At 51.0% G+C, this 15928-nt stretch overlaps 55 non-coding genes across 55 annotated transcripts; 28 read left to right on the top strand and 27 right to left on the bottom strand.

Moving 5' to 3' along the window:
- Positions 1-176: 176 nt before the first annotated feature.
- Positions 177-263, bottom strand: TRNAY-GUA (transfer RNA tyrosine (anticodon GUA)). The gene is given in 2 exon segments: positions 177-212; positions 227-263. It is a non-coding gene; the product is annotated as a tRNA-Tyr (tRNA).
- Positions 264-345: 82 nt separating this feature from the next.
- Positions 346-418, bottom strand: TRNAA-AGC (transfer RNA alanine (anticodon AGC)). The gene has a single exon. It is a non-coding gene; the product is annotated as a tRNA-Ala (tRNA).
- A 234-nt stretch (positions 419-652) lies between these two features.
- TRNAV-AAC (transfer RNA valine (anticodon AAC)) lies at positions 653-726 on the top strand. Its single transcript has one exon. It is a non-coding gene; the product is annotated as a tRNA-Val (tRNA).
- A 122-nt stretch (positions 727-848) lies between these two features.
- Positions 849-921, top strand: TRNAV-CAC (transfer RNA valine (anticodon CAC)). The gene has a single exon. It is a non-coding gene; the product is annotated as a tRNA-Val (tRNA).
- Positions 922-1267: 346 nt separating this feature from the next.
- On the bottom strand, positions 1268-1339 carry TRNAM-CAU (transfer RNA methionine (anticodon CAU)). Its single transcript has one exon. It is a non-coding gene; the product is annotated as a tRNA-Met (tRNA).
- Positions 1340-1748: 409 nt separating this feature from the next.
- Positions 1749-1821, top strand: TRNAV-AAC (transfer RNA valine (anticodon AAC)). Its single transcript has one exon. It is a non-coding gene; the product is annotated as a tRNA-Val (tRNA).
- Positions 1822-1942: 121 nt separating this feature from the next.
- On the top strand, positions 1943-2016 carry TRNAV-CAC (transfer RNA valine (anticodon CAC)). Its single transcript has one exon. It is a non-coding gene; the product is annotated as a tRNA-Val (tRNA).
- A 346-nt stretch (positions 2017-2362) lies between these two features.
- On the bottom strand, positions 2363-2434 carry TRNAM-CAU (transfer RNA methionine (anticodon CAU)). The gene has a single exon. It is a non-coding gene; the product is annotated as a tRNA-Met (tRNA).
- A 190-nt stretch (positions 2435-2624) lies between these two features.
- TRNAN-GUU (transfer RNA asparagine (anticodon GUU)) lies at positions 2625-2698 on the top strand. The gene has a single exon. It is a non-coding gene; the product is annotated as a tRNA-Asn (tRNA).
- A 246-nt stretch (positions 2699-2944) lies between these two features.
- Positions 2945-3031, bottom strand: TRNAY-GUA (transfer RNA tyrosine (anticodon GUA)). The gene is given in 2 exon segments: positions 2945-2980; positions 2995-3031. It is a non-coding gene; the product is annotated as a tRNA-Tyr (tRNA).
- An 82-nt stretch (positions 3032-3113) lies between these two features.
- TRNAA-AGC (transfer RNA alanine (anticodon AGC)) lies at positions 3114-3186 on the bottom strand. Its single transcript has one exon. It is a non-coding gene; the product is annotated as a tRNA-Ala (tRNA).
- Positions 3187-3428: 242 nt separating this feature from the next.
- Positions 3429-3501, top strand: TRNAV-AAC (transfer RNA valine (anticodon AAC)). Its single transcript has one exon. It is a non-coding gene; the product is annotated as a tRNA-Val (tRNA).
- A 120-nt stretch (positions 3502-3621) lies between these two features.
- On the top strand, positions 3622-3694 carry TRNAV-CAC (transfer RNA valine (anticodon CAC)). The gene has a single exon. It is a non-coding gene; the product is annotated as a tRNA-Val (tRNA).
- A 609-nt stretch (positions 3695-4303) lies between these two features.
- On the top strand, positions 4304-4377 carry TRNAN-GUU (transfer RNA asparagine (anticodon GUU)). The gene has a single exon. It is a non-coding gene; the product is annotated as a tRNA-Asn (tRNA).
- Positions 4378-4623: 246 nt separating this feature from the next.
- Positions 4624-4710, bottom strand: TRNAY-GUA (transfer RNA tyrosine (anticodon GUA)). Its single transcript is given in 2 exon segments — positions 4624-4659; positions 4674-4710. It is a non-coding gene; the product is annotated as a tRNA-Tyr (tRNA).
- Positions 4711-4792: 82 nt separating this feature from the next.
- TRNAA-AGC (transfer RNA alanine (anticodon AGC)) lies at positions 4793-4865 on the bottom strand. Its single transcript has one exon. It is a non-coding gene; the product is annotated as a tRNA-Ala (tRNA).
- A 241-nt stretch (positions 4866-5106) lies between these two features.
- Positions 5107-5179, top strand: TRNAV-AAC (transfer RNA valine (anticodon AAC)). The gene has a single exon. It is a non-coding gene; the product is annotated as a tRNA-Val (tRNA).
- A 121-nt stretch (positions 5180-5300) lies between these two features.
- On the top strand, positions 5301-5374 carry TRNAV-CAC (transfer RNA valine (anticodon CAC)). Its single transcript has one exon. It is a non-coding gene; the product is annotated as a tRNA-Val (tRNA).
- A 345-nt stretch (positions 5375-5719) lies between these two features.
- TRNAM-CAU (transfer RNA methionine (anticodon CAU)) lies at positions 5720-5791 on the bottom strand. Its single transcript has one exon. It is a non-coding gene; the product is annotated as a tRNA-Met (tRNA).
- Positions 5792-5982: 191 nt separating this feature from the next.
- TRNAN-GUU (transfer RNA asparagine (anticodon GUU)) lies at positions 5983-6056 on the top strand. Its single transcript has one exon. It is a non-coding gene; the product is annotated as a tRNA-Asn (tRNA).
- A 245-nt stretch (positions 6057-6301) lies between these two features.
- Positions 6302-6388, bottom strand: TRNAY-GUA (transfer RNA tyrosine (anticodon GUA)). The gene is given in 2 exon segments: positions 6302-6337; positions 6352-6388. It is a non-coding gene; the product is annotated as a tRNA-Tyr (tRNA).
- An 82-nt stretch (positions 6389-6470) lies between these two features.
- Positions 6471-6543, bottom strand: TRNAA-AGC (transfer RNA alanine (anticodon AGC)). The gene has a single exon. It is a non-coding gene; the product is annotated as a tRNA-Ala (tRNA).
- Positions 6544-6784: 241 nt separating this feature from the next.
- Positions 6785-6857, top strand: TRNAV-AAC (transfer RNA valine (anticodon AAC)). Its single transcript has one exon. It is a non-coding gene; the product is annotated as a tRNA-Val (tRNA).
- A 121-nt stretch (positions 6858-6978) lies between these two features.
- TRNAV-CAC (transfer RNA valine (anticodon CAC)) lies at positions 6979-7051 on the top strand. The gene has a single exon. It is a non-coding gene; the product is annotated as a tRNA-Val (tRNA).
- A 346-nt stretch (positions 7052-7397) lies between these two features.
- Positions 7398-7469, bottom strand: TRNAM-CAU (transfer RNA methionine (anticodon CAU)). Its single transcript has one exon. It is a non-coding gene; the product is annotated as a tRNA-Met (tRNA).
- A 191-nt stretch (positions 7470-7660) lies between these two features.
- On the top strand, positions 7661-7734 carry TRNAN-GUU (transfer RNA asparagine (anticodon GUU)). The gene has a single exon. It is a non-coding gene; the product is annotated as a tRNA-Asn (tRNA).
- Positions 7735-7979: 245 nt separating this feature from the next.
- On the bottom strand, positions 7980-8066 carry TRNAY-GUA (transfer RNA tyrosine (anticodon GUA)). The gene is given in 2 exon segments: positions 7980-8015; positions 8030-8066. It is a non-coding gene; the product is annotated as a tRNA-Tyr (tRNA).
- Positions 8067-8148: 82 nt separating this feature from the next.
- TRNAA-AGC (transfer RNA alanine (anticodon AGC)) lies at positions 8149-8221 on the bottom strand. Its single transcript has one exon. It is a non-coding gene; the product is annotated as a tRNA-Ala (tRNA).
- Positions 8222-8462: 241 nt separating this feature from the next.
- Positions 8463-8535, top strand: TRNAV-AAC (transfer RNA valine (anticodon AAC)). Its single transcript has one exon. It is a non-coding gene; the product is annotated as a tRNA-Val (tRNA).
- Positions 8536-8656: 121 nt separating this feature from the next.
- Positions 8657-8728, top strand: TRNAV-CAC (transfer RNA valine (anticodon CAC)). Its single transcript has one exon. It is a non-coding gene; the product is annotated as a tRNA-Val (tRNA).
- A 345-nt stretch (positions 8729-9073) lies between these two features.
- Positions 9074-9145, bottom strand: TRNAM-CAU (transfer RNA methionine (anticodon CAU)). Its single transcript has one exon. It is a non-coding gene; the product is annotated as a tRNA-Met (tRNA).
- A 177-nt stretch (positions 9146-9322) lies between these two features.
- On the top strand, positions 9323-9396 carry TRNAN-GUU (transfer RNA asparagine (anticodon GUU)). The gene has a single exon. It is a non-coding gene; the product is annotated as a tRNA-Asn (tRNA).
- A 245-nt stretch (positions 9397-9641) lies between these two features.
- TRNAY-GUA (transfer RNA tyrosine (anticodon GUA)) lies at positions 9642-9728 on the bottom strand. The gene is given in 2 exon segments: positions 9642-9677; positions 9692-9728. It is a non-coding gene; the product is annotated as a tRNA-Tyr (tRNA).
- Positions 9729-9810: 82 nt separating this feature from the next.
- On the bottom strand, positions 9811-9883 carry TRNAA-AGC (transfer RNA alanine (anticodon AGC)). The gene has a single exon. It is a non-coding gene; the product is annotated as a tRNA-Ala (tRNA).
- Positions 9884-10124: 241 nt separating this feature from the next.
- On the top strand, positions 10125-10197 carry TRNAV-AAC (transfer RNA valine (anticodon AAC)). Its single transcript has one exon. It is a non-coding gene; the product is annotated as a tRNA-Val (tRNA).
- Positions 10198-10318: 121 nt separating this feature from the next.
- On the top strand, positions 10319-10391 carry TRNAV-CAC (transfer RNA valine (anticodon CAC)). The gene has a single exon. It is a non-coding gene; the product is annotated as a tRNA-Val (tRNA).
- A 344-nt stretch (positions 10392-10735) lies between these two features.
- On the bottom strand, positions 10736-10807 carry TRNAM-CAU (transfer RNA methionine (anticodon CAU)). Its single transcript has one exon. It is a non-coding gene; the product is annotated as a tRNA-Met (tRNA).
- A 191-nt stretch (positions 10808-10998) lies between these two features.
- Positions 10999-11072, top strand: TRNAN-GUU (transfer RNA asparagine (anticodon GUU)). The gene has a single exon. It is a non-coding gene; the product is annotated as a tRNA-Asn (tRNA).
- A 245-nt stretch (positions 11073-11317) lies between these two features.
- On the bottom strand, positions 11318-11404 carry TRNAY-GUA (transfer RNA tyrosine (anticodon GUA)). The gene is given in 2 exon segments: positions 11318-11353; positions 11368-11404. It is a non-coding gene; the product is annotated as a tRNA-Tyr (tRNA).
- Positions 11405-11486: 82 nt separating this feature from the next.
- On the bottom strand, positions 11487-11559 carry TRNAA-AGC (transfer RNA alanine (anticodon AGC)). The gene has a single exon. It is a non-coding gene; the product is annotated as a tRNA-Ala (tRNA).
- A 237-nt stretch (positions 11560-11796) lies between these two features.
- Positions 11797-11869, top strand: TRNAV-AAC (transfer RNA valine (anticodon AAC)). Its single transcript has one exon. It is a non-coding gene; the product is annotated as a tRNA-Val (tRNA).
- Positions 11870-11990: 121 nt separating this feature from the next.
- On the top strand, positions 11991-12063 carry TRNAV-CAC (transfer RNA valine (anticodon CAC)). The gene has a single exon. It is a non-coding gene; the product is annotated as a tRNA-Val (tRNA).
- Positions 12064-12408: 345 nt separating this feature from the next.
- TRNAM-CAU (transfer RNA methionine (anticodon CAU)) lies at positions 12409-12480 on the bottom strand. The gene has a single exon. It is a non-coding gene; the product is annotated as a tRNA-Met (tRNA).
- Positions 12481-12671: 191 nt separating this feature from the next.
- TRNAN-GUU (transfer RNA asparagine (anticodon GUU)) lies at positions 12672-12745 on the top strand. Its single transcript has one exon. It is a non-coding gene; the product is annotated as a tRNA-Asn (tRNA).
- A 245-nt stretch (positions 12746-12990) lies between these two features.
- Positions 12991-13077, bottom strand: TRNAY-GUA (transfer RNA tyrosine (anticodon GUA)). The gene is given in 2 exon segments: positions 12991-13026; positions 13041-13077. It is a non-coding gene; the product is annotated as a tRNA-Tyr (tRNA).
- An 82-nt stretch (positions 13078-13159) lies between these two features.
- Positions 13160-13232, bottom strand: TRNAA-AGC (transfer RNA alanine (anticodon AGC)). The gene has a single exon. It is a non-coding gene; the product is annotated as a tRNA-Ala (tRNA).
- Positions 13233-13470: 238 nt separating this feature from the next.
- TRNAV-AAC (transfer RNA valine (anticodon AAC)) lies at positions 13471-13543 on the top strand. The gene has a single exon. It is a non-coding gene; the product is annotated as a tRNA-Val (tRNA).
- Positions 13544-13664: 121 nt separating this feature from the next.
- On the top strand, positions 13665-13737 carry TRNAV-CAC (transfer RNA valine (anticodon CAC)). The gene has a single exon. It is a non-coding gene; the product is annotated as a tRNA-Val (tRNA).
- Positions 13738-14082: 345 nt separating this feature from the next.
- TRNAM-CAU (transfer RNA methionine (anticodon CAU)) lies at positions 14083-14154 on the bottom strand. Its single transcript has one exon. It is a non-coding gene; the product is annotated as a tRNA-Met (tRNA).
- Positions 14155-14346: 192 nt separating this feature from the next.
- Positions 14347-14420, top strand: TRNAN-GUU (transfer RNA asparagine (anticodon GUU)). Its single transcript has one exon. It is a non-coding gene; the product is annotated as a tRNA-Asn (tRNA).
- A 245-nt stretch (positions 14421-14665) lies between these two features.
- Positions 14666-14752, bottom strand: TRNAY-GUA (transfer RNA tyrosine (anticodon GUA)). The gene is given in 2 exon segments: positions 14666-14701; positions 14716-14752. It is a non-coding gene; the product is annotated as a tRNA-Tyr (tRNA).
- Positions 14753-14834: 82 nt separating this feature from the next.
- Positions 14835-14907, bottom strand: TRNAA-AGC (transfer RNA alanine (anticodon AGC)). Its single transcript has one exon. It is a non-coding gene; the product is annotated as a tRNA-Ala (tRNA).
- A 242-nt stretch (positions 14908-15149) lies between these two features.
- On the top strand, positions 15150-15222 carry TRNAV-AAC (transfer RNA valine (anticodon AAC)). Its single transcript has one exon. It is a non-coding gene; the product is annotated as a tRNA-Val (tRNA).
- Positions 15223-15343: 121 nt separating this feature from the next.
- On the top strand, positions 15344-15416 carry TRNAV-CAC (transfer RNA valine (anticodon CAC)). The gene has a single exon. It is a non-coding gene; the product is annotated as a tRNA-Val (tRNA).
- A 345-nt stretch (positions 15417-15761) lies between these two features.
- Positions 15762-15833, bottom strand: TRNAM-CAU (transfer RNA methionine (anticodon CAU)). Its single transcript has one exon. It is a non-coding gene; the product is annotated as a tRNA-Met (tRNA).
- Between the last annotated feature and the right edge of the window lie 95 nt (positions 15834-15928).

The following is a 15928-nucleotide window of genomic DNA, read 5'->3' as shown; positions in this document are numbered from 1 at the left end:
CCAACTGAGAGCTTGGATGTGGTGTCTGTTTTAAATTCCTCAGACTGGGAGCACAGCTCTCTTAAAAGGGTGTTTTAAGGTAGTAGAGGAAGAGCGCAGCCAGAATGTGTGTTTCAGCTGCTCGAAAGGTCCAACACGAAAGGATGCACCCGCCTCCCTCCCCCCAAAGAAAAAGGTCCTTCGAGCCGGAATCGAACCAGCGACCTAAGGATTGCTAATGTTTTTACTACAGTCCTCCGCTCTACCAGCTGAGCTATCGAAGGCTTGGCCGGCCTTTGCTCGCCTACCTCCTAGGCTTGTCAAAGAGTGGCATGAGAAAAGGCATTTGAAAAAGTCAAAAGGTTATGGAGGATGCGGGCATCGATCCCGCTACCTCTCGCATGCTAAGCGAGCGCTCTACCATTTGAGCTAATCCCCCTCTCACGTCCGTTCACTTTGGCCATCATCCCACCACGCTGTGACTTAAATAACCAGTTTTTTTTTGTTTTTTTTTGTTTTGTTTTTTTAAGTGTGCATCCCAATCGCCACAAGTAAGAAACTATTGGGAAGCTGACAGGACTTGGGGCAGCCTGGGATGGAAGGAAGTACTTTCCTTCCTTTTTTCAAACTTGTGTTGTTCGCTCGCGAGGAAAGCTGCGTTGGCCTCCGCCGAGTTTCTGTAGTGTAGTGGTCATCACGTTCGCCTAACACGCGAAAGGTCCCCCGGTTCGAAACCGGGCAGAAACATTGGTTTGGGTACCCTTTTGATCCAGGGACAAACCTTTTTACTTCGAAGCCCCAGTTTTTCCTCCGCTCGGTTTGAATACTGGCGGCTGGCTCGCCATAGCGGTGCCTGTCTCAACAGGCAGGTTTCTGTAGTGTAGCGGTTATCACGTTCGCCTCACACGCGAAAGGTCCCCGGTTCGAAACCGGGCAGAAACACAGTTCTTTTGCAGCCTTTTGGCTACCCCACTACGTAGCCAAAAGCACCAACACGTGAAATATTCCGGCTTCGAAAACCGGGCAGAAGCATGGTGCTTCTGGAAGAAATTTTTGGCTACCCACTAGTGCAACACAAAACCTTCTTTGCGCAAGCAGGTGATATTTGCTTGCAACAAGGCTTTTTAGACACAGCCACCATACTTGTCCAGTTTGTCTTGTTGGAGATATTGAAGACAGGTGTTTGGCAACGAGCAAGAGGCGGCTGATGAATCGGCCCCCACTCTCCTAGATTTTAAGCAGAAACTTCTGGGGAATTGTACTTGCGGGGTTTGTAAAAGTGAGCTCTTAGCAGAGGATGGTTTCGATCCATCGACCTCTGGGTTATGGGCCCAGCACGCTTCCGCTGCGCCACTCTGCTGCTGCTCAGGAGGTTAGGAAGGCGGGGAAGAGAAGCCGAAATAGGTGGCCTCTGGCTACCATGCGCCAGCAAGTATAGCCATTTGTTAAAGGCCAGGGCCCCCCCTTGAGGCTGTTTTCCTTTTTCGATGCTAAGCGAGCGCTCTACCATTTGAGCTAATCCCCCTCTCACGTCCGTTCACTTTGGCCATCATCCCACCACGCTGTGACTTAAATAACCAGTTTTTTTTTGTTTTTTTTTGTTTTGTTTTTTTAAGTGTGCATCCCAATCGCCACAAGTAAGAAACTATTGGGAAGCTGACAGGACTTGGGGCAGCCTGGGATGGTCCCCAGTTTGAAAGTACTTTCCTTCCTTTTTTCAAACTTGTGTTGTTCGCATTCGCGAGGAAAGCTGCGTTGGCCTCCGCCGAGTTTCTGTAGTGTAGTGGTCATCACGTTCGCCTAACACGCGAAAGGTCCCCGGTTCGAAACCGGGCAGAAACATTGGTTTGGGTACCCTTTTGATCCAGGGACAAACCTTTTTACTTCGAAGCCCCAGTTTTCCTCCGCTCGGTTTGAATACTGGCGGCTGGCTCGCCATAGCGGTGCCTGTCTCAACAGGCAGGTTTCTGTAGTGTAAGCGGTTATCACGTTCGCCTCACACGCGAAAGGTCCCCGGTTCGAAACCGGGCAGAAACACAGTTCTTTTGCAGCCTTTTGGCTACCCCACTACGTAGCCAAAAGCACCAACACGTGAAATATTCCGGCTTCGAAAACCGGGCAGAAGCATGGTGCTTCTGGAAGAAATTTTTGGCTACCCCACTAGTGCAACACAAAACCTTCTTTGCGCAAGCAGGTGATATTTGCTTGCAACAAGGCTTTTTAGACACAGCCACATACTTGTCCAGTTTGTCTTGTTGGAGATATTGAAGACAGGTGTTTGGCAACGAGCAAGAGGCGGCTGATGAATCGGCCCCCACTCTCCTAGATTTTAAGCAGAAACTTCTGGGGAATTGTACTTGCGGGGTTTGTAAAAGTGAGCTCTTAGCAGAGGATGGTTTCGATCCATCGACCTCTGGGTTATGGGCCCAGCACGCTTCCGCTGCGCCACTCTGCTGCTGCTCAGGAGGTTAGGAAGGCGGGGAAGAGAAGCCGAAATAGGTGGCCTCTGGCTACCATGCGCCAGCAAGTATAGCCATTTGTTAAAGGCCAGGGCCCCCCTTGAGGCTGTTTTCCTTTTTCGATATTATTGAGTCAAAGGTCATGTGACCTGGCTGGGGCTTCGAGCAATTGCGTGCAGCAACGGTGTCTCTGTGGCGCAATCGGTTAGCGCGTTCGGCTGTTAACCGAAAGGTTGGTGGTTCGAGTCCACCCAGGGACGATGGCCTAATTTTCTTTGGCTTTCAGGGCACAGCGAAAGGCCCTCCTTTGGCAGGCCTGAGCTGCACTCCCAACTGAGAGCTTGGATGTGGTGTCTGTTTTAAATTCCTCAGACTGGGAGCACAGCTCTCTTAAAAGGGTGTTTTAAGGTTAGTAGAGGAAGAGCGCAGCCAGAATGTGTGTTTCAGCTGCTCGAAAGGTCCAACACGAAAGGATGCACCCGCCTCCCTCCCCCCAAAGAAAAAGGTCCTTCGAGCCGGAATCGAACCAGCGACCTAAGGATTGCTAATGTTTTTACTACAGTCCTCCGCTCTACCAGCTGAGCTATCGAAGGCTTGGCCGGCCTTTGCTCGCCTACCTCCTAGGCTTGTCAAAGAGTGGCATGAGAAAAGGCATTTGAAAAAGTCAAAAGGTTATGGAGGATGCGGGCATCGATCCCGCTACCTCTCGCATGCTAAGCGAGCGCTCTACCATTTGAGCTAATCCCCCTCTCACGTCCGTTCACTTTGGCCATCATCCCACCACGCCTGTGACTTAAATAACCAGTTTTTTTTTTTTTTTTTTTGTTTTGTTTTTTTAAGTGTGCATCCCAATCGCCACAAGTAAGAAACTATTGGGAAGCTGACAGGACTTGGGGCAGCCTGGGATGGTCCCCAGTTTAAAGTACTTTCCTTCCTTTTTTCAAACTTGTGTTGTTCGCTTGCGAGGAAAGCTGCGTTGGCCTCCGCCGAGTTTCTGTAGTGTAGTGGTCATCACGTTCGCCTAACACGCGAAAGGTCCCCGGTTCGAAACCGGGCAGAAACATTGGTTTGGGTACCCTTTTGATCCAGGGACAACCTTTTTACTTCGAAGCCCCAGTTTTCCTCCGCTCGGTTTGAATACTGGCGGCTGGCTCGCCATAGCGGTGCCTGTCTCAACAGGCAGGTTTCTGTAGTGTAGCGGTTATCACGTTCGCCTCACACGCGAAAGGTCCCCGGTTTCGAACCGGGGAGAAACACAGTTCTTTTGCAGCCTTTTGGCTTACCCCACTACGTAGCCAAAAGCACCAACACGTGAAATATTCCGGCTTCGAAACCGGGCAGAAGCATGGTGCTTCTGGAAGAAATTTTTGGCTACCCCACTAGTGCAACACAAAACCTTCTTTGCGCAAGCAGGTGATATTTGCTTGCAACAAGGCTTTTTAGACACAGCCACATACTTGTCCAGTTTGTCTTGTTGGAGATATTGAAGACAGGTGTTTGGCAACGAGCAAGAGGCGGCTGATGAATCGGCCCCCACTCTCCTAGATTTTAAGCAGAAACTTCTGGGGAATTGTACTTGCGGGGTTTGTAAAAGTGAGCTCTTAGCAGAGGATGGTTTCGATCCATCGACCTCTGGGTTATGGCCCAGCACGCTTCCGCTGCGCCACTCTGCTGCTGCTCAGGAGGTTAGGAAGGCGGGGAAGAGAAGCCGAAATAGGTGGCCTCTGGCTACCATGCGCCAGCAAGTATAGCCATTTGTTAAAGGCCAGGGCCCCCCCCTTGAGGCTGTTTTCCTTTTTCGATATTATTGAGTCAAAGGTCATGTGACCTGGCTGGGGCTTCGAGCAATTGCGTGCAGCAACGGTGTCTCTGTGGCGCAATCGGTTAGCGCGTTCGGCTGTTAACCGAAAGGTTGGTGGTTCGAGTCCACCCAGGGACGATGGCCTAATTTTCTTTGGCTTTCCAGGGCACAGCGAAAGGCCCTCCTTTGGCAGGCCTGAGCTGCACTCCCAACTGAGAGCTTGGATGTGGTGTCTGTTTTAAATTCCTCAGACTGGGAGCACAGCTCTCTTAAAAGGGTGTTTTAAGGTAGTAGAGGAAGAGCGCAGCCAGAATGTGTGTTTCAGCTGCTCGAAAGGTCCAACACGAAAGGATGCACCCGCCTCCCTCCCCCCAAAGAAAAAGGTCCTTCGAGCCGGAATCGAACCAGCGACCTAAGGATTGCTAATGTTTTTACTACAGTCCTCCGCTCTACCAGCTGAGCTATCGAAGGCTTGGCCGGCCTTTGCTCGCCTACCTCCTAGGCTTGTCAAAGAGTGGCATGAGAAAAGGCATTTGAAAAAGTCAAAAGGTTATGGAGGATGCGGGCATCGATCCCGCTACCTCTCGCATGCTAAGCGAGCGCTCTACCATTTGAGCTAATCCCCCTCTCACGTCCGTTCACTTTGGCCATCATCCCACCACGCTGTGACTTAAATAACCAGTTTTTTTTTGTTTTTTTTTGTTTTGTTTTTTTAAGTGTGCATCCCAATCGCCACAAGTAAGAAACTATTGGGAAGCTGACAGGACTTGGGGCAGCCTGGGATGGTCCCCAGTTTAAAGTACTTTCCTTCCTTTTTTCAAACTTGTGTTGTTCGCTCGCGAGGAAAGCTGCGTTGGCCTCCGCCGAGTTTCTGTAGTGTAGTGGTCATCACGTTCGCCTAACACGCGAAAGGTCCCCGGTTCGAAACCGGGCAGAAACATTGGTTTGGGTACCCTTTTGATCCAGGGACAAACCTTTTTACTTCGAAGCCCCAGTTTTCCTCCGCTCGGTTTGAATACTGGCGGCTGGCTCGCCATAGCGGTGCCTGTCTCAACAGGCAGGTTTCTGTAGTGTAGCGGTTATCACGTTCGGCCTCACACGCGAAAGGTCCCCGGTTCGAAACCGGGCAGAAACACAGTTCTTTTGCAGCCTTTTGGCTACCCCACTACGTAGCCAAAAGCACCAACACGTGAAATATTCCGGCTTCGAAACCGGGCAGAAGCATGGTGCTTCTGGAAGAAATTTTTGGCTACCCCACTAGTGCAACACAAAACCTTCTTTGCGCAAGCAGGTGATATTTGCTTGCAACAAGGCTTTTTAGACACAGCCACATACTTGTCCAGTTTGTCTTGTTGGAGATATTGAAGACAGGTGTTTGGCAACGAGCAAGAGGCGGCTGATGAATCGGCCCCCACTCTCCTAGATTTTAAGCAGAAACTTCTGGGGAATTGTACTTGCGGGGTTTGTAAAAGTGAGCTCTTAGCAGAGGATGGTTTCGATCCATCGACCTCTGGGTTATGGGCCCAGCACGCTTCCGCTGCGCCACTCTGCTGCTGCTCAGGAGGTTAGGAAGGCGGGGAAGAGAAGCCGAAATAGGTGGCCTCTGGCTACCATGCGCCAGCAAGTATAGCCATTTGTTAAAGGCCAGGGCCCCCCCTTGAGGCTGTTTTCCTTTTTCGATATTATTGAGTCAAAGGTCATGTGACCTGGCTGGGGCTTCGAGCAATTGCGTGCAGCAACGGTGTCTCTGTGGCGCAATCGGTTAGCGCGTTCGGCTGTTAACCGAAAGGTTGGTGGTTCGAGTCCACCCAGGGACGATGGCCTAATTTTCTTTGGCTTTCAGGGCACAGCGAAAGGCCCTCCTTTGGCAGGCCTGAGCTGCACTCCCAACTGAGAGCTTGGATGTGGTGTCTGTTTTAAATTCCTCAGACTGGGAGCACAGCTCTCTTAAAAGGGTGTTTTAAGGTAGTAGAGGAAGAGCGCAGCCAGAATGTGTGTTTCAGCTGCTCGAAAGGTCCAACACGAAAGGATGCACCCGCCTCCCTCCCCCCAAAGAAAAAGGTCCTTCGAGCCGGAATCGAACCAGCGACCTAAGGATTGCTAATGTTTTTACTACAGTCCTCCGCTCTACCAGCTGAGCTATCGAAGGCTTGGCCGGCCTTTGCTCGCCTACCTCCTAGGCTTGTCAAAGAGTGGCATGAGAAAAGGCATTTGAAAAAGTCAAAAGGTTATGGAGGATGCGGGCATCGATCCCGCTACCTCTCGCATGCTAAGCGAGCGCTCTACCATTTGAGCTAATCCCCCTCTCACGTCCGTTCACTTTGGCCATCATCCCACCACGCTGTGACTTAAATAACCAGTTTTTTTTTGTTTTTTTTTGTTTTGTTTTTTTAAGTGTGCATCCCAATCGCCACAAGTAAGAAACTATTGGGAAGCTGACAGGACTTGGGGCAGCCTGGGATGGTCCCCAGTTTAAAGTACTTTCCTTCCTTTTTTCAAACTTGTGTTGTTCGCTCGCGAGGAAAGCTGCGTTGGCCTCCGCCGAGTTTCTGTAGTGTAGTGGTCATCACGTTCGCCTAACACGCGAAAGGTCCCCGGTTCGAAACCGGGCAGAAACATTGGTTTGGGTACCCTTTTGATCCAGGGACAAACCTTTTTACTTCGAAGCCCCAGTTTTCCTCCGCTCGGTTTGAATACTGGCGGCTGGCTCGCCATAGCGGTGCCTGTCTCAACAGGCAGGTTTCTGTAGTGTAGCGGTTATCACGTTCGCCTCACACGCGAAAGGTCCCCGGTTCGAAACCGGGCAGAAACACAGTTCTTTTGCAGCCTTTTGGCTACCCCACTACGTAGCCAAAAGCACCAACACGTGAAATATTCCGGCTTCGAAACCGGGCAGAAGCATGGTGCTTCTGGAAGAAATTTTTGGCTACCCCCACTAGTGCAACACAAAACCTTCTTTGCGCAAGCAGGTGATATTTGCTTGCAACAAGGCTTTTTAGACACAGCCACATACTTGTCCAGTTTGTCTTGTTGGAGATATTGAAGACAGGTGTTTGGCAACGAGCAAGAGGCGGCTGATGAATCGGCCCCCACTCTCCTAGATTTTAAGCAGAAACTTCTGGGGAATTGTACTTGCGGGGTTTGTAAAAGTGAGCTCTTAGCAGAGGATGGTTTCGATCCATCGACCTCTGGGTTATGGGCCCAGCACGCTTCCGCTGCGCCACTCTGCTGCTGCTCAGGAGGTTAGGAAGGCGGGGAAGAGAAGCCGAAATAGGTGGCCTCTGGCTACCATGCGCCAGCAAGTATAGCCATTTGTTAAAGGCCAGGGCCCCCCCTTGAGGCTGTTTTCCTTTTTCGATATTATTGAGTCAAAGGTCATGTGACCTGGCTGGGGCTTCGAGCAATTGCGTGCAGCAACGGTGTCTCTGTGGCGCAATCGGTTAGCGCGTTCGGCTGTTAACCGAAAGGTTGGTGGTTCGAGTCCACCCAGGGACGATGGCCTAATTTTCTTTGGCTTTCAGGGCACAGCGAAAGGCCCTCCTTTGGCAGGCCTGAGCTGCACTCCCAACTGAGAGCTTGGATGTGGTGTCTGTTTTAAATTCCTCAGACTGGGAGCACAGCTCTCTTAAAAGGGTGTTTTAAGGTAGTAGAGGAAGAGCGCAGCCAGAATGTGTGTTTCAGCTGCTCGAAAGGTCCAACACGAAAGGATGCACCCGCCTCCCTCCCCCCAAAGAAAAAGGTCCTTCGAGCCGGAATCGAACCAGCGACCTAAGGATTGCTAATGTTTTTACTACAGTCCTCCGCTCTACCAGCTGAGCTATCGAAGGCTTGGCCGGCCTTTGCTCGCCTACCTCCTAGGCTTGTCAAAGAGTGGCATGAGAAAAGGCATTTGAAAAAGTCAAAAGGTTATGGAGGATGCGGGCATCGATCCCGCTACCTCTCGCATGCTAAGCGAGCGCTCTACCATTTGAGCTAATCCCCCTCTCACGTCCGTTCACTTTGGCCATCATCCCACCACGCTGTGACTTAAATAACCAGTTTTTTTTGTTTTTTTTTGTTTTGTTTTTTTAAGTGTGCATCCCAATCGCCACAAGTAAGAAACTATTGGGAAGCTGACAGGACTTGGGGCAGCCTGGGATGGTCCCCAGTTTAAAGTACTTTCCTTCCTTTTTTCAAACTTGTGTTGTTCGCCTCGCGAGGAAAGCTGCGTTGGCCTCCGCCGAGTTTCTGTAGTGTAGTGGTCATCACGTTCGCCTAACACGCGAAAGGTCCCCGGTTCGAAACCGGGCAGAAACATTGGTTTGGGTACCCTTTTGATCCAGGGACAAACCTTTTTACTTCGAAGCCCCAGTTTTCCTCCGCTCGGTTTGAATACTGGCGGCTGGCTCGCCATAGCGGTGCCTGTCTCAACAGGCAGGTTTCTGTAGTGTAGCGGTTATCACGTTCGCCTCACACGCGAAAGGTCCCCGGTTCGAAACCGGCAGAAACACAGTTCTTTTGCAGCCTTTTGGCTACCCCACTACGTAGCCAAAAGCACCAACACGTGAAATATTCCGGCTTCGAAACCGGGCAGAAGCATGGTGCTTCTGGAAGAAATTTTTGGCTACCCCACTAGTGCAACACAAAACCTTCTTTGCGCAAGCAGGTGATATTTGCTTGCAACAAGGCTTTTTAGACACAGCCACATACTTGTCCAGTTTGTCTTGTTGGAGATATTGAAGACAGGTGTTTGGCAACGAGCAAGAGGCGGCTGATGAATCGGCCCCCACTCTCCTAGATTTTAAGCAGAAACTTCTGGGGAATTGTACTTGCGGGGTTTGTAAAAGTGAGCTCTTAGCAGAGGATGGTTTCGATCCATCGACCTCTGGGTTATGGGCCCAGCACGCTTCCGCTGCGCCACTCTGCTGCTGCTCAGGAGGTTAGGAAGGCGGGGAAGAGAAGCCGAAATAGGTGGCCTCTGGCAAGTATAGCCATTTGTTAAAGGCCAGGGCCCCCCCTTGAGGCTGTTTTCCTTTTTCGATATTATTGAGTCAAAGGTCATGTGACCTGGCTGGGGCTTCGAGCAATTGCGTGCAGCAACGGTGTCTCTGTGGCGCAATCGGTTAGCGCGTTCGGCTGTTAACCGAAAGGTTGGTGGTTCGAGTCCACCCAGGGACGATGGCCTAATTTTCTTTGGCTTTCAGGGCACAGCGAAAGGCCCTCCTTTGGCAGGCCTGAGCTGCACTCCCAACTGAGAGCTTGGATGTGGTGTCTGTTTTAAATTCCTCAGACTGGGAGCACAGCTCTCTTAAAAGGGTGTTTTAAGGTAGTAGAGGAAGAGCGCAGCCAGAATGTGTGTTTCAGCTGCTCGAAAGGTCCAACACGAAAGGATGCACCCGCCTCCCTCCCCCCAAAGAAAAAGGTCCTTCGAGCCGGAATCGAACCAGCGACCTAAGGATTGCTAATGTTTTTACTACAGTCCTCCGCTCTACCAGCTGAGCTATCGAAGGCTTGGCCGGCCTTTGCTCGCCTACCTCCTAGGCTTGTCAAAGAGTGGCATGAGAAAAGGCATTTGAAAAAGTCAAAAGGTTATGGAGGATGCGGGCATCGATCCCGCTACCTCTCGCATGCTAAGCGAGCGCTCTACCATTTGAGCTAATCCCCCTCTCACGTCCGTTCACTTTGGCCATCATCCCACCACGCTGTGACTTAAATAACCAGTTTTTTTTTGTTTTTTTTTGTTTTGTTTTTTTAAGTGTGCATCCCAATCGCCACAAGTAAGAAACTATTGGGAAGCTGACAGGACTTGGGGCAGCCTGGGATGGTCCCCAGTTTAAAGTACTTTCCTTCCTTTTTTCAAACTTGTGTTGTTCGCTCGCGAGGAAAGCTGCGTTGGCCTCCGCCGAGTTTCTGTAGTGTAGTGGTCATCACGTTCGCCTAACACGCGAAAGGTCCCCGGTTCGAAACCGGGCAGAAACATTGGTTTGGGTACCCTTTTGATCCAGGGACAAACCTTTTTACTTCGAAGCCCCAGTTTTCCTCCGCTCGGTTTGAATACTGGCGGCTGGCTCGCCATAGCGGTGCCTGTCTCAACAGGCAGGTTTCTGTAGTGTAGCGGTTATCACGTTCGCCTCACACGCGAAAGGTCCCCGGTTCGAAACCGGGCAGAAACACAGTTCTTTTGCAGCCTTTTGGCTACCCCACTACGTAGCCAAAAGCACCAACACGTGAAATATTCCGGCTTCGAAACCGGGCAGAAGCATGGTGCTTCTGGAAGAAATTTTTGGCTACCCCACTAGTGCAACACAAAACCTTCTTTGCGCAAGCAGGTGATATTTGCTTGCAACAAGGCTTTTTAGACACAGCCACATACTTGTCCAGTTTGTCTTGTTGGAGATATTGAAGACAGGTGTTTGGCAACGAGCAAGAGGCGGCTGATGAATCGGCCCCCACTCTCCTAGATTTTAAGCAGAAACTTCTGGGAATTGTACTTGCGGGGTTTGTAAAAGTGAGCTCTTAGCAGAGGATGGTTTCGATCCATCGACCTCTGGGTTATGGGCCCAGCACGCTTCCGCTGCGCCACTCTGCTGCTGCTCAGGAGGTTAGGAAGGCGGGGAAGAGAAGCCGAAATAGGTGGCCTCTGGCTACCATGCGCCAGCAAGTATAGCCATTTGTTAAAGGCCAGGGCCCCCCCTTGAGGCTGTTTTCCTTTTTCGATATTATTGAGTCAAAGGTCATGTGACCTGGCTGGGGCTTCGAGCAATTGCGTGCAGCAACGGTGTCTCTGTGGCGCAATCGGTTAGCGCGTTCGGCTGTTAACCGAAAGGTTGGTGGTTCGAGTCCACCCAGGGACGATGGCCTAATTTTCTTTGGCTTTCAGGGCACAGCGAAAGGCCCTCCTTTGGCAGGCCTGAGCTGCACTCCCAACTGAGAGCTTGGATGTGGTGTCTGTTTTAAATTCCTCAGACTGGGAGCACAGCTCTCTTAAAAGGGTGTTTTAAGGTAGTAGAGGAAGAGCGCAGCCAGAATGTGTGTTTCAGCTGCTCGAAAGGTCCAACACGAAAGGATGCACCCGCCTCCCTCCCCCCAAAGAAAAAGGTCCTTCGAGCCGGAATCGAACCAGCGACCTAAGGATTGCTAATGTTTTTACTACAGTCCTCCGCTCTACCAGCTGAGCTATCGAAGGCTTGGCCGGCCTTTGCTCGCCTACCTCCTAGGCTTGTCAAAGAGTGGCATGAGAAAAGGCATTTGAAAAAGTCAAAAGGTTATGGAGGATGCGGGCATCGATCCCGCTACCTCTCGCATGCTAAGCGAGCGCTCTACCATTTGAGCTAATCCCCCTCTCACGTTCCGTTTACTTTGGCCATCATCCCACCACGCTGTGACTTAAATAACCAGTTTTTTTTTGTTTTTTTGTTTTTTTTTAAGTGTGCATCCCAATCGCCACAAGTAAGAAACTATTGGGAAGCTGACAGGACTTGGGGCAGCCTGGGATGGTCCCCAGTTTAAAGTACTTTCCTTCCTTTTTTCAAACTTGTGTTGTTCGCTCGCGAGGAAAGCTGCGTTGGCCTCCGCCGAGTTTCTGTAGTGTAGTGGTCATCACGTTCGCCTAACACGCGAAAGGTCCCCGGTTCGAAACCGGGCAGAAACATTGGTTTGGGTACCCTTTTGATCCAGGGACAAACCTTTTTACTTCGAAGCCCCAGTTTTCCTCCGCTCGGTTTGAATACTGGCGGCTGGCTCGCCATAGCGGTGCCTGTCTCAACAGGCAGGTTTCTGTAGTGTAGCGGTTATCACGTTCGCCTCACACGCGAAAGGTCCCCGGTTCGAAACCGGGCAGAAACACAGTTCTTTTGCAGCCTTTTGGCTACCCCACTACGTAGCCAAAAGCACCAACACGTGAAATATTCCGGCTTCGAAACCGGGCAGAAGCATGGTGCTTCTGGAAGAAATTTTTGGCTACCCCACTAGTGCAACACAAAACCTTCTTTGCGCAAGCAGGTGATATTTGCTTGCAACAAGGCTTTTTAGACACAGCCACATACTTGTCCAGTTTGTCTTGTTGGAGATATTGAAGACAGGTGTTTGGCAACGAGCAAGAGGCGGCTGATGAATCGGCCCCCACTCTCCTAGATTTTAAGCAGAAACTTCTGGGGAATTGTACTTGCGGGGTTTGTAAAAGTGAGCTCTTAGCAGAGGATGGTTTCGATCCATCGACCTCTGGGTTATGGGCCCAGCACGCTTCCGCTGCGCCACTCTGCTGCTGCTCAGGAGGTTAGGAAGGCGGGGAAGAGAAGCCGAAATAGGTGGCCTCTGGCTACCATGCGCCAGCAAGTATAGCCATTTGTTAAAGGCCAGGGCCCCCCCTTGAGGCTGTTTTCCTTTTTCGATATTATTGAGTCAAAGGTCATGTGACCTGGCTGGGGCTTCGAGCAATTGCGTGCAGCAACGGTGTCTCTGTGGCGCAATCGGTTAGCGCGTTCGGCTGTTAACCGAAAGGTTGGTGGTTCGAGTCCACCCAGGGACGATGGCCTAATTTTCTTTGGCTTTCAGGGCACAGCGAAAGGCCCTCCTTTGGCAGGCCTGAGCTGCACTCCCAACTGAGAGCTTGGATGTGGTGTCTGTTTTAAATTCCTCAGACTGGGAGCACAGCTCTCTTAAAAGGGTGTTTTAAGGTAGTAGAGGAAGAGCGCAGCCAGAATGTGTGTTTCAGCTGCTCGAAAGGTCCAACACGAAAGGATGCACCCGCCTCCCTCCCCCCAAAGAAAAAGGTCCTTCGAGCCGGAATCGAACCAGCGACCTAAGGATTGCTAATGTTTTTACTACAGTCCTCCGCTCTACCAGCTGAGCTATCGAAGGCTTGGCCGGCCTTTGCTCGCCTACCTCCTAGGCTTGTCAAAGAGTGGCATGAGAAAAGGCATTTGAAAAAGTCAAAAGGTTATGGAGGATGCGGGCATCGATCCCGCTACCTCTCGCATGCTAAGCGAGCGCTCTACCATTTGAGCTAATCCCCCTCTCACGTCCGTTCACTTTGGCCATCATCCCACCACGCTGTGACTTAAATAACCAGTTTTTTTTTGTTTTTTTTGTTTGTTTTTTAAGTGTGCATCCCAATCGCCACAAGTAAGAAACTATTGGGAAGCTGACAGGACTTGGGGCAGCCTGGGATGGTCCCCAGTTTAAAGTACTTTCCTTCCTTTTTTCAAACTTGTGTTGTTCGCTCGCGAGGAAAGCTGCGTTGGCCTCCGCCGAGTTTCTGTAGTGTAGTGGTCATCACGTTCGCCTAACACGCGAAAGGTCCCCGGTTCGAAACCGGGCAGAAACATTGGTTTGGGTACCCTTTTGATCCAGGGACAAACCTTTTTACTTCGAAGCCCCAGTTTTCCTCCGCTCGGTTTGAATACTGGCGGCTGGCTCGCCATAGCGGTGCCTGTCTCAACAGGCAGGTTTCTGTAGTGTAGCGGTTATCACGTTCGCCTCACACGCGAAAGGTCCCCGGTTCGAAACCGGGCAGAAACACAGTTCTTTTGCAGCCTTTTGGCTACCCCACTACGTAGCCAAAAGCACCAACACGTGAAATATTCCGGCTTCGAAACCGGGCAGAAGCATGGTGCTTCTGGAAGAAATTTTTGGCTACCCCACTAGTGCAACACAAAACCTTCTTTGCGCAAGCAGGTGATATTTGCTTGCAACAAGGCTTTTTAGACACAGCCACATACTTGTCCAGTTTGTCTTGTTGGAGATATTGAAGACAGGTGTTTGGCAACGAGCAAGAGGCGGCTGATGAATCGGCCCCCACTCTCCTAGATTTTAAGCAGAAACTTCTGGGGAATTGTACTTGCGGGGTTTGTAAAAGTGAGCTCTTAGCAGAGGATGGTTTCGATCCATCGACCTCTGGGTTATGGGCCCAGCACGCTTCCGCTGCGCCACTCTGCTGCTGCTCAGGAGGTTAGGAAGGCGGGAAGAGAAGCCGAAATAGGTGGCCTCTGGCTACCATGCGCCAGCAAGTATAGCCATTTGTTAAAGGCCAGGGCCCCCCCCTTGAGGCTGTTTTCCTTTTTCGATATTATTGAGTCAAAGGTCATGTGACCTGGCTGGGGGCTTCGAGCAATTGCGTGCAGCAACGGTGTCTCTGTGGCGCAATCGGTTAGCGCGTTCGGCTGTTAACCGAAAGGTTGGTGGTTCGAGTCCACCCAGGGACGATGGCCTAATTTTCTTTGGCTTTCAGGGCACAGCGAAAGGCCCTCCTTTGGCAGGCCTGAGCTGCACTCCCAACTGAGAGCTTGGATGTGGTGTCTGTTTTAAATTCCTCAGACTGGGAGCACAGCTCTCTTAAAAGGGTGTTTTAAGGTAGTAGAGGAAGAGCGCAGCCAGAATGTGTGTTTCAGCTGCTCGAAAGGTCCAACACGAAAGGATGCACCCGCCTCCCTCCCCCCAAAGAAAAAGGTCCTTCGAGCCGGAATCGAACCAGCGACCTAAGGATTGCTAATGTTTTTACTACAGTCCTCCGCTCTACCAGCTGAGCTATCGAAGGCTTGGCCGGCCTTTGCTCGCCTACCTCCTAGGCTTGTCAAAGAGTGGCATGAGAAAAGGCATTTGAAAAAGTCAAAAGGTTATGGAGGATGCGGGCATCGATCCCGCTACCTCTCGCATGCTAAGCGAGCGCTCTACCATTTGAGCTAATCCCCCTCTCACGTCCGTTCACTTTGGCCATCATCCCACCACGCTGTGACTTAAATAACCAGTTTTTTTTTGTTTTTTTTTTGTTTTGTTTTTTTAAGTGTGCATCCCAATCGCCACAAGTAAGAAACTATTGGGAAGCTGACAGGACTTGGGGCAGCCTGGGATGGTCCCCAGTTTAAAGTACTTTCCTTCCTTTTTTCAAACTTGTGTTGTTCGCTCGCGAGGAAAGCTGCGTTGGCCTCCGCCGAGTTTCTGTAGTGTAGTGGTCATCACGTTCGCCTAACACGCGAAAGGTCCCCGGTTCGAAACCGGGCAGAAACATTGGTTTGGGTACCCTTTTGATCCAGGGACAAACCTTTTTACTTCGAAGCCCCAGTTTTCCTCCGCTCGGTTTGAATACTGGCGGCTGGCTCGCCATAGCGGTGCCTGTCTCAACAGGCAGGTTTCTGTAGTGTAGCGGTTATCACGTTCGCCTCACACGCGAAAGGTCCCCGGTTCGAAACCGGGCAGAAACACAGTTCTTTTGCAGCCATTTGGCTACCCCACTACGTAGCCAAAAGCACCAACACGTGAAATATTCCGGCTTCGAAACCGGGCAGAAGCATGGTGCTTCTGGAAGAAATTTTTGGCTACCCCACTAGTGCAACACAAAACCTTCTTTGCGCAAGCAGGTGATATTTGCTTGCAACAAGGCTTTTTAGACACAGCCACATACTTGTCCAGTTTGTCTTGTTGGAGATATTGAAGACAGGTGTTTGGCAACGAGCAAGAGGCGGCTGATGAATCGGCCCCCACTCTCCTAGATTTTAAGCAGAAACTTCTGGGGAATTGTACTTGCGGGGTTTGTAAAAGTGAGCTCTTAGCAGAGGATGGTTTCGATCCATCGACCTCTGGGTTATGGGCCCAGCACGCTTCCGCTGCGCCACTCTGCTGCTGCTCAGGAGGTTAGGAAGGCGGGGAAGAGAAGCCGAAATAGGTGGCCTCTGGCTACCATGCGCCAGCAAGTATAGCCATTTGTTAAAGGCCA

Source organism: Dendropsophus ebraccatus, chromosome 4 (genome assembly GCF_027789765.1).
Source record: "Dendropsophus ebraccatus isolate aDenEbr1 chromosome 4, aDenEbr1.pat, whole genome shotgun sequence".
Classification (NCBI taxonomy): domain Eukaryota; kingdom Metazoa; phylum Chordata; class Amphibia; order Anura; family Hylidae; genus Dendropsophus; species Dendropsophus ebraccatus.
Note: the sequence above shows the minus strand (reverse complement) of the source record. Positions and strands in the feature narration are given on the sequence as shown.